We start from the raw sequence: 10,503 nt of genomic DNA, 5'->3' as shown, positions 1-10,503 counted from the left end.
GACGTCAGACACTCAACTGACTGAGCCAACAAGGTGCCCCTATTTAAAACCTAAATTTAAGAAGGAAAATTAGCTTAGATTCAGCACTTTTACCATAAATTATAGTTTCTGAGTAGATGAAACTAATTTGGGAGGCAGATGTGAACGAAAATACATTCCCTTGAAGTTCCCAAATTCTGTTTCTGATCATTTAAAAAAAGGAATATAGGGTTTGTATTAAGCCCTCTATCAGGAGAAAAAAACAAAAATATTAACACCTACCATTGTTGCTGCTGTAGGAATACCTCTTTTTATTTCATACAGGAGTAAATAGTCACATAAAGTATTCATTAATATCCAGGAAACAAATCAGACTTGCCCTTAGGCAGCCTTAACTAATGCACTTATCTTTATTAGAGAAGGTTTTAAGTGACCAATATTTCAAAAATCAGAACAAACTTAAATGTTTTTATCTTTTCACTATATTCTAATTTGGTGCTCAAATCCATAATGATGGTCATTTAGAACAATACCTTATAACTGTTAACACTTGAAATAAATCTTTTACACATTCAAAAGTCTTCCCTTTTTATTGTGTTACTGAACTACTTTGCAAATTTTTCTTCTCTCGCTCTGAAATGTATCAGAACCTTAGAGAAATTAGAAAAATTAGGATATACCTATAAACGTATTCACACATAAGAAACACAAAGATACTGTGTAGCACACGTGTGCACGTGTGTGTGTGTGTGTGTGTGTGTGTGTGTGTCTACATAAGATAAACGTATCATCAGCTATTCTGTCAGGATTAATTTCTTAACCACCTTAACTTTTAAAAAGTTTTTAATTCTACTTTTTATTTTATTTATTTATTTTTTTAACATGAAATTTATTGCCAAATTGGTTTCCATACAACACCCAGTGCTCGTCCCAAGAGGTGCCAGAGAAAAGCATCTGACCTCAACATACTTACTTGCTCACGTGTTAGCCACCACACCGATAGAGCCTCTAATCCTTGACCCCACCCCCTGAACTCACTAACTACACTCGCTAAATCTTTGACCCAGACCAAGGGGAAGTGAAAAGACCAGCTGATTTTTTTCAGTATCATTTGAATTGTACTAAGGAATGCCAGAAGTTTCCAGATAAGTCTCCTGCTTCAAGACAAGATTGTGCAATCTCCATTTCACCTGTTTTTTTTCTTTTCCTGTAAAGTTCTAAGAAAGAGTCCTCATCAGAATTTGATACAGACATACCAGCTCTACATTTTATTTCCAAAAGAAGCACCATGAAGTTTGTGAAGTTTTAAATAATAAATTCTTTTTTTAGTCTTCTTTCACAATCGGTAACTGCAGCAAACACTGGGAGGAAAAAAAAAACATGAGAAAAATATGAGAAAATCAATTTTATCTCTACAATTACAGGAAATAAGCTCTATGGAATATTCTTCTTGATTGGATTGGATCTGAATCATCAAAGGAAAGACATTTTATCCATTTGGCTTATTCATAGAATGTGCTTTATTGCATTATATAGTAAACTGGAAGATATTGGGTGAGTCATTTAACTACTCACCAAGGCTCATTTAGTAAAATACCACCCCTGGTGCTCTATATGTTATGACAGAGGCTTAGAGAAGAAAATGTATTTTATAGCTATTATCAATATTAGTCACAATCTTTTGTCGTGTTAGGGAAGATATTTCGTATAAAAATAAAAGAAGCCACTGACCTAGGAGGTAAATGATTTGCCTCATGTCACAGAGAGGTTGAGGGAGATCAAGGCTCCTGGCTCCCCATCTGGTACACAAACTAGTGGAAAACATTACTCTCATAAATGCACGTAGTTGATAAGAGGGTTCCTATTCCCAGGAAGACATTACTTACATGCCTTTTTGGGTGAAAAGGGATGTTAAGCCACAGGTTGGTTTTTGTTTTTTTGTTGTTTTAATCTCCCTACCATGGTAGATGGGCACACTTGAATTAAATAAAATACCTTACCATCCAGAGAAACCTGCTATAAATAATGAGAAAGGACTCCAAAGCTTCATGTTTTTTTTTCTTGAATAGGGAGGAATGAAGTAAAAGTGTTTGGACACGCAGAAACTGTATCCTAAATGTAAGAAATCATGTTTGTCCCCAAAGAAAGTCATATGATAAACACATGGGCTTGTAAAACAGCCTACTCCAAACCACGTACTGAAGTGAAAGAGAGAGTTGAAGATGTATTTTATTTGATGAGCCATATACAAATCGTAGTGTATGTTCACAACCTCATTAAATAAATGCAGCTCCCTTGGAACAAACCAAACATGGTCACAAACTTCCTGAGTCTATTTCGGGAAACAGAACTGCTGGGCAAGTTAAGTTTCAGGCCACGGACCAACCACAAGAGCCACAAGGACGGCTGGGGGGATAAATTTGGAAACCCATAGTGCAGAGCCTGGGGGATTCCTTCGAGGCCTGGGAGCAGACCAGTGAGCAGTTACTCAGGGAATTACCGTATTTGTTCATATACGACATATTTGAAAAGTGGAAGTTAAAACATTGACCCTGCTTCTAGTTCTATACCCCAATTTCACGTGTGCTTGAAAACCAATATGGTAAAATTGGGCTGGCTGGGCGGAACAAATAGATTTCAGCTCTGCATGCACACACACACACACACACACACATACACACACACACGGAAAATGTGCACATTTCTAAGTAGGGTATTAATTTTTTACCTATTGTTATAGGTCAAATATATTATCAACGCTTCGGTGTTTTTTAAAGTCTCAGATCAGGTTTTCTCCAAATGTGCAAGGACCTTGCTGGTATATAGATACATTCTTAGGGATTCGGGTAGTCTCTTGATTTTTTTCAGTGTTAGGTTTTCACTGTTCTGATAACCTTTAAAAACTTAATATAGCATATTCTGGATCATCTGGAGGATCCCAAACTGCCATTTGATTTGTGCTTACAAACAAATTGATGCCACATGGTATTTCTAAAGGGAAAAAAATGGCTTTAATATATAAACCATGCATTCACCCTCAAATGAAGGCCAAATGCTGTCATGATTTACTGTACAAAAGAAGTTTTCACAGCAGTTCCCAAAGGGCAAATCGGGGTGAACTGAATCATCACATAACACATGGTAATGTAGACCTCGCAGTCCTGCAACAGGGAAGCTGTAAAGTCGGTTCTTTGTGCCAGGACCCCTGGCTTCCACTTCCATGACATATTTGGACCATGCATCAGGGGTACAGGGAATCCGGAGATGGTCACCAGCAGCAGGCATCCTGTAGGACATGTTTCTCAGAAGGCTTTAGTGGAACACATTTTCGTGTGGTGGGGGCATAAAGAGAAGCTCACCTGTCAGCCTAGTACAGGATTATAGAATAGCAAATTTGGGCAGAAATAACTAAAATGAAAGAAACATCCTTGACAGAGGCTTTATCATGCAAATTAGGTCTATTTAAAAATTCAATGTGCGGCAATTATAGATTAAAAGACTGAGAACTTTCCGGAAGCATGTTGTATTCCATGCTATCATGCTCAGTAAAGTTTGAACACAGTTGTAAGACAGGCTGTAAACATTGATGAAACGTGGTCCCTACCCTTAGGGTACTTACATTTTAAGGAAGGAGACAGTTTCCCAATGAATTAATTTCAGTATAATTGGGATGCTATGGAAGAAAGAGAAGAGCCCTTTTCTAACCTGATACAGAAGAAGGACGAAATAAGCAGGAACCAAAGCAGGCTCATGAAGACATGCATCAGAAGTAGAGGCACAGAATTTGAGAGGTAAAAAGAAGAGTATCAGACACAAAGCCCACAACAGAGGCTCTGTCCTAAGGAGCAAACTTTGGCTTTTCTGCTAAACACCAACACAACATACACTGTGCAGGAATAACATTTCGAGTCACTATAGTTTCTTGGCACATTGTACTTAATTCAGAGTCTGAGGGTCAGACTTCTCAACTCATCCTGCTGTTCTTCTAATAAAGCCACAAAGCATAAGTATACCAATAACACATTGTATACACTAGTGACAAATAATCCAAGCCTCTTAGAGTATTTCTAGTTATCTCAAAAGGCAGTGCAAAAATCTTAAACACAATTTTCACTCTTTTCAAAATTAAAAAAAAAAGAAACGATATTTGTATGGGAAAATTATTTTTAATTTAAGGTACGCCTTATTACGTCCGTAAAAGTGGAGAAGAAGTGGTGCCTTCTAGAGTTAGCTAAAGAATCAGAACAATTCAGATTGAAATTGTGCTAAACCTATCAGAGCTTTGTGGCTTGGTTAGCTGTTGGAATAGCCCGGATTGCCAGGCATATCTCCAAGAACCACATTTTAGTTTTTCATTCTCATTCCGGAGTAACTTATAAATAGTGAGAGCTAAAAAAGTCTTCTGCCTCTGCTGCTTTAAGGTCAGTGCCACAAATCAGCCTGGAAAGCCGAAATCCAATGGGTCCAAAGAGCCCCTCGTAGTTCGGATGCTTACAGCTTTCAGCTGTAAGCCTGCAGATCACAGAAGCAAGTTGCAGCACAAAACTGAAAAGGTTGCAAGCTTCAAAGCGAATTCTAAGTAATGGGATCTTGAGCTGAAAGTACTCTAGAAATCTGATGAAGTTCAATAGCTAAGTGCCTGACATCAGTTTCAATAAATTGGAAACTGTGAACTTATTTACAATAGTAACTATTCTCCTCAGCCCCACCCAAACTCCTGGGATTCTATTGTAATTTAGACACAGAGAATCGTGTAATAACAACCCAGAGAAGATAAATGTAGAACATAAAAAGATCAGTCCTAATTACAGTTTATATCGGCTTTGGGTAAGAATTTTGCCTTCTGGAAGGTTATCCAAACCAAATTCTGGACCCTTGGAGAATGTTCTGCTTTATTTATCGTTCTGCAATATTGCCTGCCTTTTTCCAGTGTTCTTTGTATTTAAGAAATATTTTGTACATGTCCCTGTTTTGCAGCCTAGCTGCTGATTTCAGTGAAAAATGGATGGTGGGGTACTTATTCGTGTAAATATTTTTCTTTTTGTTTTTCGCATTCTTTAACAATAAAAACCTTATAACTTCATTCCCCCAGGTAATGATAGAAGCCAGGCAGAAATTATTTAAGAGAAAAAAAATGAGGTTAATATTTCAGTTTTGCAAAACAGGAAGAACTTAGGTAGTATATAAAAGGGTCATGAATTCACAGGCGAGATTATCTGTAGTGTTTTATCTTCATAAACATAACTGAAAAAATGATTTAGAATTCAGTTGTAATTTGAAATAAACATGTAACTTATTGAAACTAAATTGTTTAAAACAAAGTTAAAAATTATCAATTAGATCTTTTTACTTTGTCTTTTAGTCATCTTATATCTTTCTTGAAATCTCATTGCGTAGGCATGTTTTATTAATGATCTATTAATAAGCATTCACTTAAAACATGACTGATTAAAAAGTAGACCTGATTTTAAGTAAGTGTTCTGAAAATGTTTCATTTATTGAATACATTGAGGTTTAAGTTCCCATTTATATAGCTGGAGGGTAAATTACAGATACTCATGCTTGTTTTATCATTATAATGAAAGCATCACTCATATTTGCAACCCTAATTAAAATTCTGCTTTGACCCATATAAATTCAGCCTCTCCCTCAACTAGATTATTTTCAAATTTTTGTATAAACTTTACTATATATGGGTATGATAATGAATGTATCTATCTTTAATATAACTTAATCAAGGTTAAGAGAAAGTAAAAATTAGGTTCAGACTTTTTAATACTGCAGGGTACATTTTTAGTACCCTACAAAGGGAATTAGTTCATACGACTCCCATTAACTTTAATGGAACCTGTATGGGCCAACTGTATGCTGAAATTCATAGGAAGTTAAACATCAGTAGAGTTCACTAGCTCCATTTTTTTTTTTTCCTTTTTGGAACTCTAGTTTTGACTACTTTTACTTTCCAATGGTCTAGAGGGAAGACATATCAATAAAAATAAGTCACCTAAGTGCTTTCCAAGTAAGCCCCCATTTTTTATACATTTGCCTAGAAGTTAGAAATCTGCAAACAATGCCTAATAACATTTGAGACTCAGCAAATAAATTCAACTAACTAAAGAACATAGTTTTTAATATGAACATAGTGTTCTTTAAACATGAATATTATAGCACTTGCTGTCCTCCAGTGTTTATTCATTTTTCACATTCCTGTTTGTAATTACAATAGCAAAAACCAAAGACTTTAGTCATTTTCAATATATAAAAATTTATTTTACATTTCTATCAACCTGTTAAGTGTTTATATTTGAAATGAAATTTATTTGGAATTCTATATGTTGGTCTTGTTAAAATATTGTGTACAGTCCTCAGGCACTCAAAAAACACATGGACAATTAAAAATTAAAACAGCATCACGAGGCCAAAGGAACCTATCTGTTGTTCACCAGTATCAGCAATATCTTTCCACAATTGTAAATTCAATCACCAGACTATGCAGTGAAGTTATGATCAGCTAACAAATCCATTCAAAAGTATTCAGTGTAATATTGTATTTACATTCATCACACAGAATACCAAAAGAGATAAATGAAGATTCCTCTAATATCAACTCATCCAAGATGTTCATAGCACTGCTGAATTTGGAAACAACTAGGTATCTCTCAGTTTTCTCTTTTTCTCTATCAAAGAGATCAATCTAAATTTAGAATTTTGTAGAAATCTGTAGAAATTAAAATCACCATTTTAAAAATTAACTTAAAAATTTTAAAAGAACCTTCAGTGTGAATGTAAGAGAATCTTTCATTTTTACCTTCTTTGGGCATCTAAATAGCTCAAACTGGATTCATCACACAAAAAACTTGGTTTAATCAGGAACAACAAGTAGACACTAATTAGAGCATTGATAATTAATATCATAAATCACTTGATCTTGGATAAATGTTTCATTAAGAAAAAAGATTGGTCAATAAACTCTGTACATAAGTGAAGTTTCCTGTAAAAAAAAAAAAAAACATTAGTTGGTTATCATGTGAACATCTGAATCATGCATACCATCAATGAATATTACTGCTGCAAGTAACATTAGCCATCTAGTCTATGCTATCATTCTTTATCTTATTTAAATAGGCTCTACACCCAACATAGGGCTTGAACTCACAACCTCAAGGTCAAGAGTTGCATGCTCTACCCACTGGGCCAGCCAGGCACCCCCTATGCCACTATTTTAAAAGTGAAGAAATTGAGCCTCCAAGAAGTCAAGTGATTATCCTAAGGTCTTCCAGCTACTTAGATTAAAATCTAAATCTCTTGCATTCCTTCACTGAGCAAGTTTTTATCGGGCACCTACACAACATTGGAAATGGGTTAAAGTGATAAACAAAACATACAAGATCCTTGCCATTTTGGATCTGACATCCCAAATGAAGAGATAAAGTAAAGAAGGAAAGAAGTAAAGCAAGGAGACAATTTCAGATAGGGAGCTTACTCAAAAGGACTTGGTGTAATTTTTAACAACTAAGAATGCAGCTAATTGATAGTATTTCTCTTCTCAACTCTCGGTATTTCCTTCCTCTTTTCGAAGTTAAAAATAAAGAGAGAGATTTATCAGTGATCTATCATACATCTCATTGGTCAGGTCCTCTCAAAAGACATACGCATATTCATGAACCACATCCATATTTGCCACGTTTCATCATACTCATGTTTGTCAGCTGTCAAAGATGGCCACTTTTATCAGAGTTTCTCGCTGTCTGACTTCTGCAGTTTTGGATTGTTGAGTTTGTTCCTGTGTCACAGGAAAAGTTCAAAGACTAAAAACCTAAGACCATGTGCTCAAAATAATTTCAGGAAAGTGTACGGGTAAGGTTTCTCTTCCAGAGCAAAATGGTTGTCCCTCCATGGTTATTTTTCATTCCATGTGATTTTCTGTGTAGAGAACAAAAGAGAGTTTGAAAGATGAGGTGGGGTATGAATCTGGCTGCTTGTAATTCTATGAAATGATACTGACTGTCTTGTCTTCAATGTCAGACAGTAAAACTGCTTCCTCTAACTAGCAAAAGAGATGCTCAATGCTTTTGTCTTTCATTTTTTCTTAATGCATAATTTATATATGGCCCATTTATTAATAACCATGAAGTGTTTTACCTGGAAATCTGCTCACAAAAGAACAGAATATACAGAATTAAAATGAACATTTCATAAGGTAGATATTATCTTTATATTAAAAAAAAGTGCCCTAGTTAATTCTTTCTGAGATTGTTGAATAAAATCCAACAGAAATTATTCAATTATTAATATAACTATATTTATCACATTAAACAAGAATTTCAACTATATCCTGGTTACTGATAAGTCCCAAGGGGAATAAAACATTTTTAATAATGACATATTCTACCTAGAAGAGAAAATATTTCAATAAAGCACCATTTCTGTGCATTTCTTGAAGGCAGAGAAACTTTATTATTCATCTTGTATGTGTTTTCCTTGCCTAACCTAAGAGCATTAAATTGTAATGATGACAAAATCTACAATAGCTAATATTTATGAAAAAAATCAGTATTTGTGAGGCAACAGTCTTCTAACTCAGGTACTATTATCATGTCATGTTACTGATGAAGAGAGCTTAAATATTTTGCCCAATGTCACTCAGTTGATGAGAGGAAGAGCTGGGATTTGAATGGAAGCATCTGACCCCAGAACCCAGCTTCTTCACCAGTAACTACTATTTTCCACAACTTGCTCAGAGTAGACATTAAAAAATACATTTAAATTAAATTGAAATCCTGATAGATTAGTCTCCTTGATATAAACCATTAAAAAGACAAACTTGTGGGTAAATGTTGAGGGTAAAAAGTAAAACATTTAGTTCACTGAATATTCTATGCATTCCAAATATTCTAGGCCTTATGGAAGTCTAGAGCTGAGGAAGGATTTTAGCAATCATTCCAATCCAGTCCCTTCCATTTTCAGATACGGAACTAATCCCTTCTGCGAGCAGAGAGGTGACTCAGGTTACTTAGAGGCATACAACTTGTTAATGGGAAAGCCAAATTTCCTAATTTCCAAGCAAAAAAAATTTGAATTACATTTGTTTTTGTTTATTTATTTGAAAGTGAATTAATTATACCTAGACCATTGCTTTATATAATATGGCAGACTCTTAAAGTGTCCTCTATCATCCCTAATTCCTGATGTCCATGACCTTATGTGATCTCCTTTCCCTAAGTGTGGATGAGATCTGTGGTGTACTCTTAACCACCAGAATATGGTAAAAGCAATGGAATGCATTAATGACATGTATGTGGTCATTTGATTACTTCCATAAGGTCATAGTTCCCATTTTGCAGAAATGTCTCTTTCTCTTTCTGGCTTTGATGACACAAGCAGTCATGTTGGAATGTGGTGAGGTGCTGAGGGGAACCAATGGCCTGTATGGACCTCCAGCTAAGAGCTAGCAAGAATATGAGGACCTCAGTTCTACATCCACAAGAAAATGAGTTATAGCACTAACCTAAGTGAATTTGCAAATGGATCCTTCCCTAGTTGAACGTTCACATGAGAACTCAACCTTGACAATATCTCCATTGCAGTCTTTCAGAGGACACAGCTGAGCTGTCCTTAGACTCCCAATCACAGAAATTGTGAGATAATAAATATCTGTTGTTTCAAACTACCACTTTTAGGGTAATTTCTTATACAACAATAGAAAACTAGTACATGTAGTCTTCTTTGTTATGGCAAGAATCTGATGCTGAATTTAATTATTCTCAAACTAAATAAGTTTAGTTAGGTAAGGTTTAGTTACTTTTTATGTAATAGGAGAACCTCAATAAATATTTATTGAAGGAAGGAGTGATAAAACATCTTTAGTATTAGTATAACATCAGTAAGGAAGAAGTGAGATCTGATCATGGCATTAATATTATAATTTTTAAAAAAATTATTACCTAAAACACCATTCATTCTTTGTTTATATGTACATAGAAAATGAAATCAAAATGGCTTAAGATTAGAAAGGAAGAAATGACTTAGCCTTTAGAAATTTGTTGTGACTTTTCTACATATGTGGTATCCGTAATGCTATCATAACTTTTTCTGTTACTTTAGGGTCAGTGCTATAAAGCATTTATCAGTGTGGCTGTTTAACAACCGTTCCATGTTTAAGTTCATTAAAAGAACCACTTTTGACTGAATTCTTCATTTTAAAACTCTACATCACACTTGAACGGGCATTTATTTTATTCCTACGTTATTCAGACATTCTATAATGCCTAGTAAAAAGTCTTCAAAAACCAACTAGCTATGAAAAACAGATATGTGGATTTGAGTGTTCAATGAAAATGCTAGCCTGTTGTTTTTAATGTGACTATCCATAAAGTTAAGATACACTGGAGCTATTTCTATAGCGGTAACCAGTCAATTTGTCATTGACTGTAACATTACTAGGATTATAGGCAAATGAAGTTAAGTTACAGTAGCTATTAAAACAATCTCAAATTTAAAACATGGGGATTTTATTTTGTATCC

The 10,503-nt window shown here is 34.8% G+C and overlaps 1 long non-coding RNA gene across 6 annotated transcripts in view; it reads right to left on the bottom strand.

The window, feature by feature from the left end:
- Positions 1-270: 270 nt before the first annotated feature.
- The window catches only part of LOC121038100 (uncharacterized), a 45,741-nt gene continuing 35,508 nt past the window's right edge, over positions 271-10,503 (bottom strand). For 4 of the 6 annotated variants that reach the window (XR_005794155.1, XR_005794154.1, XR_005794153.1 and 1 more), the window contains one exon: positions 271-7,902. This is a non-coding gene — a long non-coding RNA (uncharacterized LOC121038100). The remainder of the gene's footprint in view (positions 7,903-10,503) is intronic. The other 2 variants (XR_005794156.1, XR_005794158.1) reach the window with 2 other exon arrangements.

This window comes from Herpailurus yagouaroundi, unplaced genomic scaffold (genome assembly GCF_014898765.1).
Source record: "Herpailurus yagouaroundi ecotype Mexico unplaced genomic scaffold, PumYag 165, whole genome shotgun sequence".
NCBI lineage: Eukaryota > Metazoa > Chordata > Mammalia > Carnivora > Felidae > Herpailurus > Herpailurus yagouaroundi.
This window is presented reverse-complemented; position numbering and strand designations above follow the sequence as displayed.